At 38.8% G+C, this 22,581-nt stretch overlaps 1 protein-coding gene across 4 annotated transcripts in view; it reads right to left on the bottom strand.

The window, feature by feature from the left end:
* The window catches only part of ATP2B2 (ATPase plasma membrane Ca2+ transporting 2), a 708,548-nt gene that overhangs the window by 503,936 nt on the left and 182,031 nt on the right, over positions 1 to 22,581 (bottom strand). The gene's annotated exons all lie outside the window — the stretch shown is intronic.

Raw genomic sequence — 22,581 nt, forward strand, 5'->3', positions numbered from 1 at the left:
ACCATTCAAATGTGGATGCCCACAGCTGAACTCATTATGCAGAAGTGGTAAAGAATAAAGAGATTAGTTCCATTCTTGACATTTTTTTCTAAGGGGGTTACGAAAAACACTGAGGCACTGAACTGAGAGGCTGTAAAAGGAAGCTAATGTAAGCAAGAGAATTCAGCTTTCAACCTGTGGCTCTAATTAGAACATTGGGTCTAAGGAAAAAAAAAACCTAGAAATGTGCAAAATCCCAAAGTTTGACATGTGGGTCAGATACAACCTGAAAGTTCAGGAGCATTTCCAGTGTTTATCTAGACTTCTGGAATTCTTGGTTTGGGTCAGATCAGGAGTTCCACAACACCTACCTCCCTTGATATTTGGCGATTTCTGGTTTTGTCAGAGACTGGGTGCAAAAAGTGCTGAAATTAACCAACTTTAACGGTTGAAAGAGATACAGCCAAAATTCACACTTAACAAAATGCATATGTTATTATTGGTGTACCAGTCTCTAGTGAAGAAGTTATACTAGACTTGAAAATATTTCCTGTTTGAGTCATGTCTGTTCAGACTGGTGGCAATTTTTTACTATTGGTAGCAATGTAGAGCCAATATATATGCAGATGAAGAAGCTTCATGTTACTTTGTCTTATGAAACAAATGAAATTACCACCAAAATTCCAATCTAAAAATTAAATGTGATTATATGCTGTATAAAGCAGAACCGTTGTTCTGCACAAAAGAGGTAGTATTCGGTCTCCACTTTATACAACTCAGTACTTTCCCCTGTTTTGACCAATGCGTTGCAATGAACATACAACTTCCGTGAGCACTCCACCGTGGAACAAACCATTTCTTGAGAAGTTACAGCTAATTCAAAACCTATCAATGTGGAATGATTTAGAGAAAGTGGATAAAAAAAAAAGACTGATGGTGGGAAGACATGGCAACGGTTTAAGAAAAGGCATAAACTCTACATATGGAGAGGATGCTTTAAGGGGGTACAAAGCAAATTAGCACTGGGAGCATCGATAAAGTTAAGAAAGCAGTAATTAAAGCAAACCTCCTTAGACTAATATGCAGTAGGCTGTGGAATAGGGTCCCAAGAGAAAGGGAGGAAATGTCATTTGAAACATAAACTAAAAACTGAAGATATAAGGTTTGGGGGGGAAATCCTGTATTGTCAGGGGAATGCACTGGACAGCCTTAGAGTTTTTCTCCATCTCTTACGTGAATGACTCACAAAGAAATCACCACAACTCTGATCCCTGGGCACCTTGCTACTAGTAGTAGAATAATGCTACTATTATTCTGACATTAAGTAAAAGCCATTTATTTCCCCTCATTGCTTTCTATCTCCTAATTACATTTTAATTCATGACAAACTTTAACCTTTCATCCCGTGGTTACTATGTTTCCTTCAGGACCTCTTGTTAGAGACTTGATCCAAAAGGTTTTAAAAAAAAACCAACAAAACAAAAAAACCCACCTAAAATTATATCCACTGGTTCTTCTTTCTACTATTTGTTTAGCAGCTGTCTCCAATGTATTCAAAAGGAGTCTTGATTTACTCCTTGATTTACTTGATTTTAAAAAGAGCATGCTGGTTTGTTCATTTTTTTTATCATCATCCTTTATGGGGCACTCGATGGCTTGTGATTGGGAGTGTTTCATGTCTGAGCCATGAGTCCAAGTTGGTGATGATTTCTGAATTAGACACACACAGTCTTTTATTACTCCAAAAGATCCCTGCCACAACCAGCGCCTTTGTTAGCCGTTTCACCAGAGAATCTAAAGACTTAATGGAGCACAGTAATTAAACTAGCTCCTCACTTCAGCAGGAGTATCTCTGCAGGTCAGCATGGAGGAACATGCATTGTTTGCGTGCGGTACCTCTTCTGTGGATAACTAGAGAACTTGAGTCTCATTCGGTCCCAATTCAGCATCTCTCCCAAACATTAAAGTTGCTGTTTTTATACAGCTGCATTTTAACTGTAATTCTTCCCTCTGTAATTTTCCTTACAGCAGGTAAAAGTTTCACGAGTCTGGAATATCCAGGAGAGTGTGGGTGGGTGTCTAAGTGCCTCCAGCATATAAAAAGGAAAAAGCTTGCTGTACAAGCAATTCCTCCTGTGGTTCTGCACATCAGCAGTTCTCTCCCTGTGGCACTAACAGCAGTATACAGCTGACTATGCATGATTATTTACGTGATGCCTTCGGTGCAGCTCTAGGAAACATACTGCTGTGCCAGGCAATCCTGCCCATGTGGAAACATTTCAGTATCATCCCGCTCATTTGAGCTGGAGAGAAATAGCAGGACATTATCAAATGTTATTCCTATGGCTCCTCATCAAATAAAAAGTCTGAGCTAAATTAGCCTGAATCTGTGCCCAGTAAATTTCACTGTGTGTTTATCTGTCATGCTTCAGCTTCACAAAGTTTTGTTCTAAATGTCAATGCAAGGTATACACTGGTAGGGACAGTTTCAAGATCTCTTTTCCCCACCCCACCCCCACACAGCATTACTTGTAGCCTGGTATGATATGCAAATATTAACTCTCAGCTGAAGCTTATCAAAAAATTCTCATGAGAAGAGTTTTCCATTGGAAAATGACATGATGAAACAAAATTTTTCATGAAACCCTCATCACCTTTGACAAAATGTTGTTTAGAAAAAAAGTCAAAAAGTCCCTTTGCAACATTTTCAAAATGAGACGTTTCAATTTTGTGTTTCAAACTTAACTTCACATGAAAAATAAAAATGCTTCAACTGACCCCTCCCACACCTTTTTTAGTCATGAAAAAATTTTTTAAAATGTTTGGCTTTTCATCCCTATCCACGCTGAACTTTTAATTGAAATATCAAGTTTTTTCATGGGATGGAAAAATCGTTTTCCAGCTAGCTCTACTCTGAACAGAGGTTAAAGCCTGTTGCTTTATGCAGGAACCCTCAACATTCAAGGTTTGTGTTGGGTTTTTTCCCCCCACTTGTGCTAACTCCCACATGAAAGTAATTAAAAGCAAAATCACTGCAATTTTTTCAAGGCAGATTTTTCAAAAAGATTGCAAACATTGCTCATAGCCATAGCTAAGGTATGTGCTGTTTTGTTTAGTATATTGGATTTAATTATTAGAAAAGAAGATGACAGTCTAATTTTGTCCGCTGTGATAACAGCAGCAAAGCAAATAAATTGTATGTTCTGTTTTAGTCCAACTATTTTCTATAAAGAAGTCTTCTCTCCCTGAAATAATTTGGGCATTGAAACTTGAAGAAAAAATACTACAGCTGCAAGCTCCTATTAAAAGTAAATAAAAACTACATTTTTCATTTGTTTTTAATCTGTTCATTCTTGAGCATTGTTATTTATGAAAGAAGGCCAGAAGAAAGTACACATTCTTGAGCAATTTCTAAATAAACCAAGTATTAAAGAAAAACACTGGTTTCATCAGCATTTTCTTCTTCCAAGTGTACCTTATCAAATTTCTATTTTATGAACAAAACTTAAACAGCCTGCCCATTTTTAATGGATTAAATGAGTCTTCAAGGAAAAATACCAGAAGCATTGTAGACCTGTGCTTACAATTTGATTGAAATTGATTTTCTTTTTAATCAAACCATTTGTATAACTAAAAACTTGACTTTCCAGTCCCAGGAATGACACAACAACTTTGGGGAAAGTTATCTAAATAGAAATGTTAGATGCATGAGAAAATTAGATGCAAAAGAAAATTAAAATATGATGGTTTATGTCCTTTTATCATTAAAGCAAATAAGATATTCTATATATTGCACTTAGTGTTCAGTTGAAAAGTAATAAACTAGCTTCATCTCAGTCATAGATTTAAATTCAGTTAGACTTATCAATAATATCAATTTACTTCATGCAGCAAAATCTTAGTAAAAGGCAAAGTCCATCCATATGCTAAGCCTCAATAGCAACAGAAAGTTTTTTTAAATGGCACCTGCTGGATCTTCTTTGAAATCTCTGATGTGACATATGTGATAACAACTTTATCTCCAAAAAATGTATCAGATCAGAATATTAAGACAGCACTAACTTAAAGTGCAAATTTGTGTTGCACAGGATATAAAAAGTACGGTCAAAGATACACAATTCTGTCCTTACCCACCCCCCAAAAAGTCACTTAATAATAATAGCATATCTGTCAACTGACTTATTAGCACTTAGAGTCCAATTAAAAGGTTTAATATCTCATCATACCATAAACCATTATGTGAAGACAAAATGTCTCAAGTATTCTGGAAAATATTTCAGTGCGCTATATGTTACACATAATAATATACTGGCCAAAAAATTCAAGATAATTTTGCTTTAGGAAAAGAAGCTAGGATTCTTCTTCATGCCATATGGAACCAAAGTGTGTCAAACCAAAATCTGGGTAAGTTTGTGTGTTGGAGGGAAAATATAATTTTATGGTGTCCAAAGGAAACAATGCCTTTACAGTCTCAAACATTAAGGATTAAGAGAATAAGGTGCTGCTTTCAAAAATTAGCCTGGTATGAGGCTGTAGTCCTTTTGGATATGTACCTTAATTGTCCTCCTAATTTTATCTTGCAGTTTATTAAAGGAGTTAATTCAACAGACATGCATTTTCCACTTTTATGCATCCGATGAAGTGAGCTGTAGCTCACGAAAGCTTATGCTCAAATAAATTGGTTAGTCTCTAAGGTGCCACAAGTACTCCCATTCATTAAACAGTTTTTTTAAGCTTGTATATGCTACTATTGCTATGGTAGCAGGAATGTATTCAACTAACAAAAGAGTTCAATGGAGAAGCAATTTCACAAATCTTGTTAGAACGCTACATGGAAGCATTCAGGAGAGAAAAGCCACTGAGGTTGTTTCTGGTCTGTGGAAGCTCTGAGAGCCTCTTAGGCTATACTTTGAAGTAGCAATGTAATGTTTCAATAGCCAAACCAATGGTGTCCTCTTTCAGGCTAAGAAAGAGAATCCTTCCTTGTAAAGGAGAAATGTTATGGCTGTATGACTATTCTACAGTACAAAGTACATATTGAAAGCAACACCTTCAGCCAAGATGTATCACAGCATGAAAAAAACTCTACTTCTGTTAAGTCTTTGTGTCAGATTGTTTTCAGGAAGCCTCGTTAACTGTACATGCATCTGTTTGCATGCCCAAAATCCCAGACTTTAGAATGAGCTAGTAGGCGGGAACTCTATTTTCTAAAACCTTCAGAGTGGTCCAGGTTTGGTTTGAGTTACAAGCCTGTTTGAAGTCCATCTGAACCATTTCACCTGTCTCTAATTAGAATCATTCAACTTCTAAGTGAAAGACTTCTGATTGCTAAAGTGGAAAGCTAGCATTACTTTCCCAGCTTACCAGAGACAAACATTGAATTCTGAATTTTACAAGCCTGTGCGCTAAATTTTCATGAATATGAAAGTCCTTTGATATAATTAGGGCCCTACCAAATTCAGGGTTCATTTTGGTCAATTTCACAGTCAGTGGATTTTAAAAATCGTAAATTTCATTATTTCAGCTATTTAAATCTGAAATTTCACAGTGTTGGAATTGTAGAGGTCCTGACCAAAGAAGGACTTGTGGGGTGGTCACAAGGTTATTGTAAGGGTGTGGGTGTAGTACTGCTACCCTTACTTCTGATCTGGTGCTGGCAATGGCACTGCCTTCAGAGCTGGGCAGCTGGAGAGCAGCGGCGGCTGTCCAGGAGCCCAGCTCTGTAGGCAGAGCCTCTGCCAGCAGCAGTGCAGAAGGACGGTATGGTAGGGTATTGCCACGCTTACTTCTGCGCTGCTGCCTGCAGAGGTGGGCCCTCAGTCAGCAGCCAACGATCTCCAGCCACCCACCTCTGCAGGCAGGGCAGAAGTAAGGGTGGCAATACCATGACCCCCTAAAATAACCTTGTGACCCCCTGCAACTCCCTTTTGGGTCAGGACCCCCAATTTGAGAAACTCTGGTCTACCCTATTAAATCTGTACAGCATATGGTAAAAGCACACAAAAGACCAGATGGGGGGGAGGGCAGAGGAGACCAGATTTCATGGTCTGTGATGTGTTTTTCATGGCCGTGAATTTGGTAGGGCCCTAGGTATAATAGAATTCCCTTATTAACAAATCCAACTAAATTGTAATGAGGATACTATAAAATATATTCACTAGGCACAACTAACCTAAGGCTAATATCAGTTAACTGATACATGCAAACACCTCTCATTTAAAATCAATGGAAGACATGGATACATATCCAGGGCTGAATTCTGCCCTTGAAGCATTATTTCCCCAAGGTATTCTAGTTTTAGACAGGCAAGTCTTTTCTGGCATTTTATTGATATTCATTATCTGTCAATGATGGCAGTGGTGACGCGAACTTCCAATTTATCTTTTAAGGTCTAGTTATTGACCACTACGGTATGTTTGCTTTGAAACAATCTATGTTGCACTTATGGAATTGAACTGCGGATGTCTGGGTGTGAACTGAACAACCTATTCAGAAAAAAAAATTTAAGGGTCTATCAGTAGTAGTACTTACTGTATTACAGTAGCACCTGTGTTGCTAGGTATTGTCCACATAAAAGGAAGACAATGAAGCCAAAGTGTTTGCAATCCTAGAAGGCATAAAACATTTGAAAGGGAAAGGAAGCTAAAACATACAATCAACTTTACAAATATATTCATAAACTATTCACAACTGCTCCTTATTACTTGGTCAATTTCTTACAAGTTGCATGACATAAGTGGGTACAGAGGGAGAATTTGAAAAGACAGAGGGACTCATTTTGCGGATGGGTTTCATGTGTATTAGGCGTGGAATGAAAGCAAGCATAAAGATGACAGCTGGGGGAAATGAAGTTGTGCATTCAAATTTTTGTAGGCTGACCTGAAGAGTTTCAAACTCCAGAGCACTACTAACTGTTCACAAAAATTAAAAGCAGAGTTACTGGAGGTCAAATTTAGAAAGGCATTGAGCTTCTTTCCACCCCCTTTCCATTGCAACAAGCTTTGAAGCTGCAGCCAACTGTTTAAATGTGCATTTCCATAGTTTTACAAGACAAAAGTTCCAGCCTTAAGACCAGTCCCAAGCAACAACATACTTAATTTATGTACATTTTCTCCTCCTCCACTCCCAGAAGTTCCCTCTAGTTCTTTTCAGGCTTTTTAGCTGGCATGTTAGAATACTATGATACTGAGTCTGAACTAAAATTCTCCATGATTGTAAAAATTTTTAATTAAACAGATGTCAGCAAATATTTAATGGAGTGTAAGTAGAGAAGCAGATGGTGAGATCTATGGAGTTCAAAGTGGCTGTGTTACACTAAAAAGCAAATTTGAGGGAAAAAGTATTGTACTGAAAATATTAACTATCTTCAAGATTAGTTTAAACAAATGTAAAAAAACTCTTACTCAAAAACATTTATTCAGGAGGTTTATCATCAAGTTTGAAATAGTGGTATCTGCACTATAAACTTCACACCATTATAGAAAAATTGACTTTATTCTGCTCTTGTGGATGTTACAGAACACTGCTCTTATCAACATCTGCATTCCCAAAGAAAATCATATATATCATAGTTGGAAAGCATCTGACTAAAACAAGTACCTTGACAAAGCATTTTGGACAACTCGTGCTACAAGTAAGGCTGAAAGTCTGTCACAGAGGTCATGGATTCCATGACTTTCCAAGACTTTTGCAGCAGCTGGTGCTGGGGTGCAGCCCCTGGGCCAGCAGCAGTTTGGGTGTGTGGGAGGGGGCTCAGGGCTAGGGGCAGGAGGTTGGGTAAGTCATTTCTCTGTGCCTCAGCTTTCCAACCAGTAAAATGGAGCTATTTAACTACCTCTGTAAAATACTTTGAGACCTACCAATGAGAAGTGCAACATAAATATTCATTAGTATATAGAGTGATTTCTCTCTCTACATCTATGGCACCCCAGTAATATTTTTTCCTATGTGATTACTTGTTTTCATGCTTTTTAATCCTTCAAATTGTTGAAACAATTAATGTAAATAGCAAATTCAAATTCATGACAGTACCCTAAATCACTAAGAAAGCAGAACAGGAGGAGATCACTATTACACACACTGTGGTCTCCAACATTTGGTATTCAGGGAAGTCCCTTCTTAACATGGTCTAGATTTCACGAGCAATACCTTGAAGATAGAGCTATCTAACTCTCCAAACTTTGATCCTGGAAATGATCTCTATTTTATTAGGGGCTTGATTGTGAGCTCTCTAAAAATCACAGGGGTATAAGTACAAGGATATAAGACATACTCAAACCCCTGCCTGGGCTACCTGCATCACCAGTCTGTGCATGGGAGTAGAGGGATAGCTGTGGCTGGAGAGCTGCTACTCCCTGCCTGCAGAGTTTTGCAGAGCCTTGGTTCCATCCTCTCAGTGCACTAGCCAGCACAGCTGAGCAAGTGATGAGAGGAGCTTACTTAGCTGTGCCACCGTACACTTGTACAGCCTACTTCCCCTCTCTGGAGCAATGGGTAGCTGGGACTAAACTTTGGCCCTGATCAGCTCCTAGGACAGCACAACTCGGGACTTTGGTAACTCCCTGATCTAGCCCAAAAGCACACATTTACTTACAGATGTTAAAGAGTTAATAGCTGGACACTTTTGATCTCACATTTTCATGCTGAAATCCCAGCAGCTACCTCCAGCCATGTGTAGTAGGTGGTATTCTGATTCAGAATGAATTCCATATTGTGCATGGATCTGATACACTCTACTCCTGGGTCGGTCCCTCCCACAAATTTATTCCAAGTAATGCGAGTTCAGCCCCTGCTGCAGCTAGTCTTGTCGAGATGTCCAAAACTGCAGTTCTGTCACAGTCTAGGGGATGAAAAGCAGGAGCTACAACCTCATACAATGCCTTGTATCCCAAGGGAAGAGGCACTAAATTGGAACCAAGACAGCAAGAGTTCTAGTCCCAGCTCTTCCACTCCACTATTCTGAGCCCAGTCCTCTCCTCATTACCTTACAAGAGTAACTGTTACTCACCCATTTTATAGCTGAGGTAACCAAGAACTTGCATGAGGTCACTCCGGGCAGAGCTGGGAGTAGAACAAATGGTTCTACTAGAACAGAACTAAGTCTCATCCACTTTTCCACACAATCTTTCAGAAGGAACATGCCTGCACCTGAGGTGTTTCTGTAACCGCTACCAACCAGAGTATGGCTGTCACCCTCTAGTGGCTAGATCAATATACAGAAGTTTACAACTCTACTGCTAATTCCATGCTGAGAGATCTAGTTCTCTGGTGCTAGTGGTAGTGGCTTTTACATCCAGAAGGCCCCAGTTAAGATGACCCAGATAGGAGTATTGTTAGATTTGGCAAATGCTATCTGCCCCAGAGCCAGGAAAAGAAACCAAGAATCCTGATAACCAGAGTTCTACTGCTGTGCCACAAATACTTTCATAATCCACCTTCAAAAGGAGTGTTGTCTCCCTGACTAGGCTAGTTTTCACAGAGGATAACAGCATACACTTCCCCCTCAATCTTACAGCTGAAATTGAAGTTGTTGCAGTGGATTCAAAGACTGTTAAGGTTTTTTGTTGGTTTGTTTTTAATATAAGGACCCTTGCAAAATTGTTTGAATGATTTTACATTGCAAAACATTGTATTTTAGCAGTGAAGTTGAGTGTTGTGTTAATATTTGTTTACTGTTGCATTTTTAGTGTTTGTCGTTTGGATAACAGAATCTATCCTTTAAGAACAGTGTGGAATTTTCTGCAATATGCTTCAGGCTGAGACATGCTGTCTGTGGGTCAAGAGACTGGAAGACTCTACTCCAAAAAGATCAGACCTTGATTTAGTAAACATGTGTTTGCAGAAAGCAAGTCTCATTCTGCAAGATTTTTTAAAAGTATTTATAGGTGATTTGATACCTCAGGACAATGCTAAGGCTCTATAGAGCCGTTGACCTGTAGGTCACCAGTTAGAATCCAGTCCAGCAGGTTTAAAACTTGTTCCCACCTTACAAACATTTGTTAGCCCCTATATGAGGTAACTTTGGAGAGCCTCAGTTCTAGGAGTCATCCCAAAGTCAGAAGACGGGCCAAAAAAACAAAGATACTTGCTTTTTGAAAGCCTCATGCTTTTTATGTCAATCTCCTGGTTTTTGGAGGTCTGCCTCAGGATTTTTCATACTGCTTACCACAAGGTCCAGGCTAGAAAGGGCCTGTAGTCAAGATGGAGAAGGCACATCACAGAGCAAAGAGATACTGACTTTTATTTATGTGCTGAGATCATTTCATGTGAAAGTTTATTTCAAATTACTTAAAAAAAAATCTGAGGGTGCAAAGGGTTAAAGTGGAGTCCAGCTATTTCAGAAAAGTATTACAAAAAGTGTTTTATATCATACTTTATAGGACCTATATACTGTAGTTCCTAAATCTCAACCTTTTAAAAAAGGTTCTGCACCAGAGTATTAATGGGAAAAGAAAAGTTGGCTCCTATATCTGTGTATAAATGGCTGTTATGCTTGAAAAGGTCTTAGTCTCAGTGAATGACCAATGTATTTGAAAGTTTAATGTTACCCAGAATTTTATTAAGTGATTTAGAGTGTTTTTGTAGGTACCGCACTTTCAGCTTTGGTGAGTGAAGTCCTCTTTCCACAGAACAAAGCACAGCACAGACAGGAGAAAGGCAAACTTCTATACATCGTCTATAATCGCTGGATAGGGTAGAAAAACTATTGTGTGGGGGAGTGGGGAGAAAACGGAGTTATTAAAAATGGGGGGGGAACCTAGTACATTAAATGCTACCACTGGAATTCTTAATGGCATATGAAAAATTGTAAGACTTGTTTATTATTAGGCTAAAATTGGGTGACATTTTCTTAAGAGTTCAAAGCCCAGATTTTTTTTAAGGTATTTAGGCACCTAACTCCCATTTAAATCACTGGGAGTTAGTCACCTAAGTACCTTTAAAACCTGAGCCTAAGTGAGTTACACAGCAAAGGTTTTCAGTGGACTGTGTGCTTCTTTAAGTCACGTAGGTACTTCTTAAAATTCCACCCATAGACCCCTAATTTGCCATTACTGTAGTGCATATTGAAAGAAAAGAAAATATATGTTCATATAAATGCTATGAAGATCATATTCCAATGTGCATGATACAATGACCTTCTAGAGAAGCTAGTCACTCATAGGTCACAGTGTATGCTGAATTTCAGAAAAGTGACAGCTTTTTAAAAAAATGTCAACTGTGAAAAGAGCAAAAGGAATTTTCTTCTCTCTCCATAACTGAAGGTTTCCATACAAAAAAGTACAACTAAGCTGAAGTTGCCTGAGAACAGCTTTACCTGCACTGACATTTCATCAAAGACAAATAACAGAGGTTTAAATATGATCCCACACTGAGTGGTTAGTACCTGCTATTCCAAATGCAAAGTTAATTACAGTAATTAAGGTACCTTTACACACTATCCTGAGAAAATAATGCACACTAAATTACCCAAGGATTTTGCACTAAAAGCAAAAATCTACTGTGTATTAGAATAACTCAAATTACTCTAATTTGAAGTCCTGTATTTATTTTTATTTAGTATATGGAGAAGAAGCATGATAGCACTTTAAAGGTAGAATAAAAAGCTTCTGTTCGAACATACATTAACATAAATCAAATATTCTTACTGTTATAAAGATATCTCCTATTTTTATCATTCATTCATGTATTTGTATACCTTGGCTTACATTCCATAAACTGATAAAGGAGCCGCAAAGTAACATGAGTCTACTGATCCAAAGCAAAATGTCACTGTCAAGCCCTATACCTTAGCTCTCCAGATGTGACTCTTGGCTCCACAGCTCATTCATCATTCCTTGACTTTGGAATGATGCATAAGTAGGGTAGCCACAAATCACATCTAAGTCATTTCTAACATAAGGCTAGGATCTTCATAAAAGACAGAAGCAAAGATGAATAAGCTGCCCTGCGTCCAGAGTCAGGCATCTTGAAAGCATGCATATGTTGGTCAAAATGTTTTAAGAGTGTCTTTAGAACTAAAACTATCCTTCATCTAAACAGTTATGTTAAACAAGGACAAAATAAAACGTGCGTGGAGAGTGAGGGATTCTTCTTTAGTTTACACCTACTTACTCCTATTAGTTGCTTTTCTTATTACTATATATCATTAGGTCCCTCAATCTAAGTTTCACCTTAGACACAGTGGGTCAAATTCTGTAGAACTGTGTAAGATACATAGTGATAAATGTAGAAGGTGTACATTACAACAGCTTAGATTTGTCTCGGAACTTGCTCTTTACCTTTTAAAATATATCAATGCCAGTCCACACATATTATGGAATAACCAATTGCCAAAATTTCTGCTCTTCATTCTTAAGTTGTATGAGAGTTCCATACGCACTAAAACAAATTTGAAATGTATAAAGTTTTTTTTTAAATCACTAACATGAAAATACCCATCAGAATTTTGTAAAAAGGAATATTTTCTTCCCCAAGCTGACAACTTTTGTTCCAGGTTTCACTGCTGAGTGGTTTTTATGGCCAAAATTGCATAACAGCTGAGAAACAGGATTCATAATTAAGTGATGTCAGTTTTAAGTAAAGTTGCATGAATGGTAATTCTCAGATCTAGTGCCCATTGATCAATGTCTAGACGCTTTTCCATGGATCCTAAAGAAATGTAGCATAATGCACAGCAAATGGATAGAGCCAAGCATTTAATTCACTAGAGTACTGACTTACTGCATGAGTAATGAACATCAAGTTCAAAGTATACCATATGAAATACCCATATTTTCTCATCAAATAATGTACTTAAATATTTAAAAACATGCAATACCAGATAGGCTTTCAGTCACTTCTACAGTGGTGCTGAAGCCTTCATTATCTCATTGCTCACATTTGAGTCTCTGTCAAATCTGCTTCCACATTAACCCATTCCCTTCAATATTTTATCAGTCAAGAAGTAAATATTGTACTTAATGCAACCAGTGACCACCTGGAATTGTATTTGGATACATTCAAACAGTAACAGAGCAGCCAGTGTGTGCAAATCCAAGTATAGACAAGCACAGAAAGTCATTAAAAAAAACCTATGCTGCAAAAAAGTAAGCTTTCTTCTCACAGGCAGAAACCTCAGAGAGCATTCTCCTATAGCAGCAACAGAAGAAGGGAAACCACTTTAAGTATTTCTATTATTAGTTAGGTAATGGGATAAGATTGTCAAAGCAGAACACACCTGTTTGCACAGTCTGGACATGCAAGAGATTTAGAGAACAGTCAAGTAACTTTACACAGCAGGATTTTTGCAGACTGGGAGGAGAAAAAAGTGCCCGCTCTTAACTCTCCCTCCTCATGTATGTGCTGGAACTAGGAGTACTCGGGGGCTGCCGCACCCACTAACTTGAACTGGTTCCCATCATACACAGGGTTTACAGTTTGGTTCAATGGCTCCCAGCACCCCCACTATACAAACTGTTCCAGCACCCCTGCCTCCTCAGCCCAGTTACTCGTGTCCTTCTCATAGCCTAACTGTAGAAGTGATGGGGCAGGGGGGAGAATAAGAGCACAGAAAGGGTTCAGTGAGACATCTTGGGAGAAGGTAGGACAGGATGGCATCACGTGACAGACCTATTGAGAGGGGTGGCCCTGAAATATGGGTATGCATAGCCAGCCCATTTCAGCTTCACCAGCCCATTTGGCTGTGGGGAGCAGGACATCTTGCAGTACCAGAATCTGCAAGGATTATGAAAATTGGGACAATTCGTGTTTTTTGTAAGACTGACAGAGATGCTCCTGAAAACAGGGAGAGTCAATTTTTCAGGGACACAAGGTGCGGATATGATGAACACAGGCATATCAGACCATTCTAACAACTTTATAAATGTTATCTCCACCTTTGTGAGCCACAAATTGTTTATCAAACTTCCCCCAGGGAGTTATAATCTGTGAGAGGTGATTACTGCAAATTCTGGAACAGCTAAACAATTCCAAAAGGTACCACTCACCTGAGATTTTTGCATATACGAGGTCAGACCAAGTAATTGGAGCCAGAGGCCAGGGGGACAAAGACTGGCTTTTAGTATAAAGACTGAGCTTAAATTGAATAAGGAGGTTCTTCATCTGCAAACTGACATGAACCTTTTACCAAAACGGCCAACTCTGCTGGAAGGATTAAAGAGGACGTTGACATGTACCAGACAACCAAGTGGAAGATGGGTGACTTCTGCTAAGCTTAATACGCATTTAGACCTTTCATTGTTTTATGACATTTTTGCTGTAATGCTGCTTCTCCTGAAATAAATGTACTTTGGTTTGTGCAGGCTGCCTGGTCACTGGTAAATCCACAGCCACTGTCCCTGGAGAAAGAGAGACTAGCTGCAGCTGCTGAGGTAAGATCAGACCTGCTGGGATAATCACAGTGATTTTCACGGGAAGTGCAAACCTAAATCCCCAGTCGAGAGGGAGAGGGACCTTCCTGTAGAGAGGTGACAGCCGGAAGCCTGAGACCTAAGGGGCCATCCTGCAGCAGATGACAGAGGGGTCAGAGGTTCAATTATCTCAGAATTGTGGCAGTGGTAACCACAGCATTAGATGTGCACGATCTTCCTAGGCAACGAGCAGTAATACAGCAGCTATTCCACAATCAACATCATGGAAATTTGGTCTCGTCCAAACTTGCAAGCTATTGGTTACGTTTATAGTGACATATCACTCTAGCACAGGAGGAAAAGCAGTTTGTTGCCTACAAAGCACAATTTTAGAGTGAGAATCTTCTCTTCTCAGGTGAAAGGCAGAAGTTTCTAGCTGAAAGCCAAACCAGCTTCACTTTATGAAACCAAGTGTCACAGCTGAGTTGTGGGCAGCCACACCTAGTAACCGGAGCCAGAGCCCACAGTCTCAAGACCGGAATCAGGAGTCAACTGGGTCAAGATATCAGTGGCAGTCAGACACAGGAGACAAACCGTAGATCAGAACCACAAATCAGATGCTGGGAGTCACGCCAGGTCAGGATGCCAGAAAATCAAAACCTGGGGAGCAGGAAGCACAGGGCACACAATCCAGAACAGGATGCAGCCCAGTTGTTCAGACAGCTTCCTGTTCCTACAGCTGGCTTAAGTGGGGACAGTGGGACAATCAGATGCTCCAAGAGTCTGCTACTAGGACCTCAGAGGTGGAGCCTCAAACTGGAGCTGGGCTTCATGGGTCCCAGGTAAGCAAGCAAACATGAGCAGGCTGCCAGCTGGAGAGTTGGAGCATGGCCACTCCTGCGAACTTGGGTTCGAGATCTGTGGTCATGACACCAAGAATCTGATTTTTCTTCAGTGGTGAGAACTTTGCGTATAACTAAGAAAATCATTGATGTAAGGGGTACCCTTCCACTCACTCTCAGCTGCTAGTTGCTACAGCCAAGTTAAAGGCAAGTTAACTTGATGGCAAAATCAGAAGTATTTCTGTTTTTCTTAAAATATATAAACATATTTATCATCATATAGATCTTTATTATTTGAAAAAAATTCAGTCAGTCAGGGGGAATTAAGTTAGTCACAAGTAAGAACTCTGGCCTTGAGCCTGAAAAGGTTTTAACAAATGATATCATTGCAGAATGTCTCTATAAAAACAACAGTGATACATTCCTTTTGGTAACTGTGCAGATTGCCTTTTTGGTGCCTGTGTGGCTTCCTTATACCAAGGGCCAGATTATAGCCTGCACTGCACAATAGCACAATACTCCTGTGCATCACTTTCAGCACTAAAAGGGCAGCAGACTCCACAGTATCTCTAAGGGGTTGGGAGCCCTAGCACACACCCACAAACACCAACAGAGAGAGCCTGGCAACAGAGCTACACCAGCACATCAGGAGCATATGTTGTGCTGGGTGTAGACCCAGCATAGTCTATTTGCTCCTTGTAGCCGTGGAGAGACCCTGTTTCCCTCCAGTCAGCTTCAGGGTCAGCACAACAATGTGCTGTCCTTTATTCTGGGCAGATGCAGACTACCAAATCTAGTCCTAACTAAACAAATATAGAATAAAATCCAAGAGAACCCCATCACATCTGAATTTGAGTTATCCAGTGCACGCAATTAGTCTTACTTACAGAATGCAAAGTGTAGAAGGCTTTTCACAGTTTGATAAAACACTATCATTGTAAAAATATGTATTTTATTCATGGCTAAAAACCAAGTTCATATTTTATTGCAAGGTAGCCAATTGCAGAACATATTGTTTAACTAAGGGTGGCTCTTAGCAGTTTTAGACAAACTTCTTTACTGTCAGTTAACAGTAAACTAGTTAACTGTCATTTTTGGAACATCCCTATGACTAATTGTGATGACACCTTAATATGACATTTCTGAACAGCTCCCTATTAAATACTTACACTGATAAATGTCAAGTTATTGTTTGAATTACATTGCATGTTCAGCCAGCCCACTGTAGATACAGTAGAGAGCAGTACATTGAAAAGACAGTTTTATCCTCAGCCCAGAACAGGAACAATAACCAAAGACTTTATGGGAGTTAAATCAGTCAGTGTTATAGTTCAGCAAGGAAAAAAATTGAATAGGAGACCAGAAAAGATACACCAATAGGCCTTGTATATTCTGGAACTTGCCATATTCACAGCCATCAGTATAGCTGTGCTGATGCAAACTTCTAGAGTAGACAGGCAACTATGCTACAAGACATGTACCAAGCAGTCAACCCTAGTTTCAAGAAAAGTTATGCAGCACTGGTGCAAATCATGCATTCTGACAGTTCTGCCTGCCTGTACTAGCCACTTGCTTCAGTGCAGCCGCAGTGGGATTTGGCCTCTGACATATTATAGACGCAGTGTGGACAAAGCCTATCACGTAGAAAGCCAAAAATGTGACACTTGGGCCATTTGGCAATCATTTACGGGCTAAGGGTCCAGGTGAATAATACTGAATATGTATTTATGAACATTCATTAGAATAGAAATGGAATTCATTTTCACCGTATTCACAATCTTCCTTTGTTCATATTCACACAAAACTTACTTCTCAAGAACATTTGTAGCCAGTGAATATCTCATGAATATTTAACTGGGATCTTGGGTCTAATTAAATATGGATTATTATCATCATAGAATACTCCCCTTCTTGCTGAAGCACAAGGCAGAGTTCTCCCAAATTCTTTTCAAAAAGCAGAACCAAACCAAACAAATACATTTAAGATAGAGAGAAATACTTTTGTTTTTACAAATAGGTTAATCTGTCTTTAAACTGAATGTAGCCATACAATTTCCCATGTAACAGAAGATCACAAGGAACATGATGCATGGAACAGCTCTTCCCTTGACACTGCGGGCCCATACTTCTCGGCTGTGTGGAGTGCAATTGCATTGTATATAGTAACCACAGGAGAAAATTACATTTATGCTGTTGGGGAAAGGGTGGTACCCACCACATGAACAGATGGAGAGCAGTGTATCTCCCTCACCCCTGCTCTACACTGTTTGGGATGTTAAGGTCCCCTCTGCACTCTGTAAGCCAAGGCAGGGGGCAGGGGACCATATGGCCCAGAATCTTTGACTTAATACTTTTACAGGTAGCCATTTTTGCAATAAAAATTTATAGTAATTCTGCAATGGGCCAATAATTCATTCATCCGTTTCAGCAATATAGGATAATGAAATACAGGAATTTATATCAAAATCTGTTTGAATATGTCATGTTCTGTTATGCCCTTTGACTGTCTCTTTCACTAGCTCCAGTAACAGAGTCTTTTCCTCTGTCATGCATTCAAATCTCTTTACAAAATACACTAAATGTAACACCAGCAACATCGTATTATGGTTGACAGTCATCTTTGAGCCAAAATCAAGCCACACAAACTTTTTTAAATTAATTATTATTATTATTATTATTAAAACACTTTCAACAACCTTGTTTTGTCCAGTGCAATCAAGAGGTCAAATGAATTCTGAATACAGTGCTCCAAGTTTGACTCAGAGTGAAGAACAATTAAACTTTCTAGATTCCTACTTTAATTCCTGTTACCTGCTCATCACCAAAAAGTTTCTCTCCAAACACCATATGCAATAATAGGATGGCATATCAGACAGTTTTTGAATAGCAATTGAAAGGGTTAACTTTTGTTGGGTGTAAGTAGGACCCACTAGTTAAGTAACTTGGTATTCCTTATTTTAGATTTAAAGATTTTCTATAAATACCAGGCCAAATCCTCAACTGCTATAAACTGCCTTACTCCATTAAAGTCAATGGAGTTATGCCAGTGAACACCAGCTGAGAATTTGGGAAGTCTTAAAAAAAAACAAAAACCAACACATGCATGCATATTATACGTGAGAAAGGAAACAAGTCATCGCTAGTATCTATGTGTAGAGTCTGGACTTTTAAATTTTGCTGTTCTGCAGACTTTGCTATTAGTTTTGATGTGACCATGGGTAACCTTGAAATATGCAAGTTTTACAAAGACCTAAGGTATATTTTCAAGGCCTTGTGCCACTATGGAGGTTTTTTTAGGGAGCAAAGTAAATAAACAGTTATAATGCCAATTATACTTTCTATTGTGCAGTCCGGAAAAGGGTGGTCAACTATGTAGTGAAAATTTACCTTATTTTGTTGTGGGTTGCAGAAGTTAAACCAAGAGAAAGCTCAGCTCCTCTGCTGCTGCTAAAATCAAAGGACAAGCTGCCTGTCCCTGAATGGGAGAAGCCCTGCTCTCTCAGATTTTTCCCTTCCTCTTTGGCTGGTAAAATGAGAACATGAAAATCTGAAGTGAAAGCACTTAGGTTCTGGTGCCTGAATATGAGGTTTCTTGGGGCCCCAGACTTTCTGCTGGCAGGTGAATCATCAGTTCCTGATAGAAGAAGAGGGTTTCCAGCTTGGAGTCCCCAGATCTACCTGTTCTCCTCTAAATAGATCACTATTTGGAAAGGTTCTGAAATTCAGAGGCCTGTATTTGTGTTTAACAAAAAAACAAAAACAAAAACAAAATCTATGGAGAAGTATCCCACAAGCTCCCCAGTTTAATTTGTTTTGATATCAGTAACGGATTTTCATCTTGCTCAAGTCTAAATTATAATGATGCCATTTATAGGGACAGAAATGGGAGTCCATAAACAGCTTCAGGCACTGTATTTAAACAAATAGAGCTAGATGAAAAATGTTAACTCTGTTTCACATTTTTTGCACAAAAATGTGAGTTTGATTTTTTGACTTGTTTTTAGTCTCTCTCATTTCTCCTTTTCCACTCCCCGCCCCCACCATAATAAAAGAGGGAAAAAGAAGAGGGAAGCAAGAATGCCAAAACTTTGGATTTCAAGGGTTGGGGAGGTGTCACTGAAACATAAAACTTTTTTAAAATTCTGTTAATGGTTTTTAAAGGCCATTTTTCATTTAAAACATGAAAAGTTCAGTCAGCTCTACACACAAATGTCTGTTTTGTCTGGTGATGAGTCTGCTTGAGGACATAACTTTTCTCAAATACATTTCTTTTATCATCCCCATTCTCTCTCTCTCCGTAGTTCCTCAATGAGAGGTTGCAACCTCTCAACTCCATTTTCATTTCTTCCACCATGAGTGGAGAAGAGTTTGTGAAATGCCTCTTATAAGCAGAAACATGGAACTCATACAGTTGTGTTCCTTTGAAGAATATAATACAAAGAGAGAATTTGAAAAGTCAAGGTACATCAGATTAGTTACCCTATGTGTCTGATTTTGTGTGCTGTCAACTGCTTTCATTGGACCTGCATAAAAAACCCTGTCTCTAGAAAAACTATATAATTCTTAGGTTTCAGAGTAGCAGCCATGTTAGTCTGTATCCGCAAACAGAACAGGAGTACTTGTGGCACCTTAGAGACTAACAAATTTATTAGAGCATAAGCTTTCGTGAGCTACAGCCCACTTCATCGGATGCATAGAATGGAACATATAGAAGATATGCCCACTTCATCGGATGCATAGAAGATATATATACACACACATACAGAGAAGGTGGAAGTTGCCATACAAATTAATTAAGATGAGCTATTATCAGCAGGAGAAAAAAAACTTTTGTAGTGATAATCAGGATGGCCCATTTAGACCCTGGGCAAGAAGGTGTGAGGATACTTAACATAGGGAAATAGATTCAATATGTGTAATGACCCAGCCACTCCCAGTCTCTATTCAAACCCAAGTTAATGGTATCTAGTTATCTAGATACCATTAACTTGGGTTTGAATAGAGACTGGGAGTGGCTGGGTGTTTACACATATTTCTCTATGTTAAGTATCCTCACACCTTCTTGTCAATGGTCTAAATGGGCCATCTTGATTATCACTACAAAAGTTTTTTTTCTCCTGCTGGCAATAGCTCATCTTAATTAATTAGCCTCTTACAGTTTGTATGGCAACTTCCAAGATATATATAGATATATATCTTCTTACTATATGTTCCATTCTATGCATCCGATGAAGTGGGCTGTAGCCTACAAAAGTTTATGCTCTAATAAATTTGTTAGTCTCTAAGGTGCCACAAGTACTCCTGTTCTTTTTATAAAATTCTTATTCACATACATACTTCAGAAAAAGTTAATTATAAAAATGCATTGGACCACATGAAGCATTTCTAGTGTAGAGGCAACTCATGAGGACAATGATCCCCAGGATCATATCAGTAGATAAACCTAAATTATCCCTCTTCCACTCTCTTATGTTTTATTGTGTCTCTAACTCAGTAACATAAATTGCAGTCAACTCTTCAAGGGTATCTCTTATTGAAATTGCATTACACAAGATAAAAAGGAGACAAATGACACAAAATAATAGCAATCTCCAAACCGCATTAATCAGATAAGTCATACTTCAAAAAGTGAGTAATGATGCTGGGCTCAGCTTGCAGAACAATGAATATCTGAAAGTAAATTAGAATTTCAAAATGCCAGTTAATATTCTCATTCTTTTTAGAGCCATGTCAACAGATTAAGTTATTTATTTTTTAAAAGACATATTGGACCTATTTTAAAAGATATGAAAAAATATCTGTATATTTACAGGTATAGGTTTCTATTCACCAATAACTTATAATTGATCTAACAACCCATTCAGGCTTGTGAATCCACTGAACAAGTTGCAGTGCGCTGTAAATGTATCATAGAATATCAGGTTTGGAAGGACCTGAGGAGGTCATCTCGTCTAACCCCCTGCTCAAAGCAGGACAAATCCCCAGTTTTTGCCCCAAATCCCTAAATGGCCCCCTTAAGGATTGAACTCATAATCCTGGGTTTAGCAGGCCAATGCTCAAACCACTGAGCTATCCATGTCCCATCTCACTCACTCACTCAGCTAAAAGTTGCCACTTAGTTTTAGTTATCTGTTGTTGAATACCAGTAGCTCAACTGGTCTAAGCCTTAGATATTGGGTTTCTTTCTTATTTTATTAAATGAAGTGTGAAGCAAGTAGTTATAGTCACTGTGATCTGACTGTGCAGAAATCCAGTTCTTAAGACTGAAAATGCCTTTGAGCAAAAAAGTATTTTTTCCTAATATTTATTGTTTTAATTATAATTTTTCTTCCTTTCAAACCCACTGCAGACAAATTGGCAGCATGAAATGCATTATCCCTTGAGTTTCAGAGTAATAGTCTAGTTTATTCGGTTTTGTACTCCAACCCTGATATAATGACACAAAGGAATCAGCTCACTTGCCTGAACCCATAATAATAATCTGCATTAATAAAGTGAAGAAAATTTGGAGATTGCAACTATTTTCTTGTGCCCTGTGCAAACTATTTCAAGTAAGGAATTTCACGCTTGGGGCCTGCTCCAGACAAGCCTCAGCAGTTGACATAAAAATTCAATGGCTCTGCTATTCCAGTGACTCCTTTTTAAATAAAATCTATAAAGCTTGCATTGGATAGCAGCTGGGATAGAGTCTGAAATGAACAGTACCGTGAGTCATATTTGGTGGGGATGGTCAGTATTTTAAAATTGAAATTACTAACAGATCCATTTATTGTGTTTGTCGGGCTCCGAGATAAATTACATCTATTGTGGAATAATACAGAATTGCTCATGCACCTTCCAATGGCCAGGTGCACCTTGCCAGAATTTTAGAAGAAAGAGTCCCTTCCATCCCCTCCCAATATCATCTGTGGTACTGGAGAGTACAGGTTGTTCAGATAGTCTGAAACAGGCCTACCATTTCTAGAATTAGAAAAAAAAAATACAAAAGACAAACCTGGGAAACCGAGAAATTTGGTTTGCCTGTGGAACTTTCTCCTATCTTTAGTATGGTAAGTGGCACTTGGAAATGACATCAAGGAACTTCAGTGAACATGCCCATTGATTACCTAGACAGCCTAATGAGGGCTTGGATTTTCAGTGGCTGAGTTAATTTAAGTGAACCAAAGAAGATTAAAAGATCATGGTTCTAAAACCTTAGACTCTTCCCTGACAACTCTAATCCCATCAACCAGGGAAAGCTGTTTACTGCTCCTGAGCCTAAGAGATAGAGGTCTTTGACTAACATAGTTTATGTGATTATCCCTCGCTGACAAGAGTGAACTCATTACCAAGGGGTTCAAAAAAAAAAAAGGAGAGAGAGAGAGAAGATTTAATCTATTCATAATAGAAAGTAGGAGATGGTAGGGGAGAAA

The sequence above is a fragment of the Chelonia mydas genome, chromosome 7 (assembly GCF_015237465.2).
Source record: "Chelonia mydas isolate rCheMyd1 chromosome 7, rCheMyd1.pri.v2, whole genome shotgun sequence".
In the NCBI taxonomy this organism is placed as follows: Eukaryota; Metazoa; Chordata; order Testudines; family Cheloniidae; genus Chelonia; species Chelonia mydas.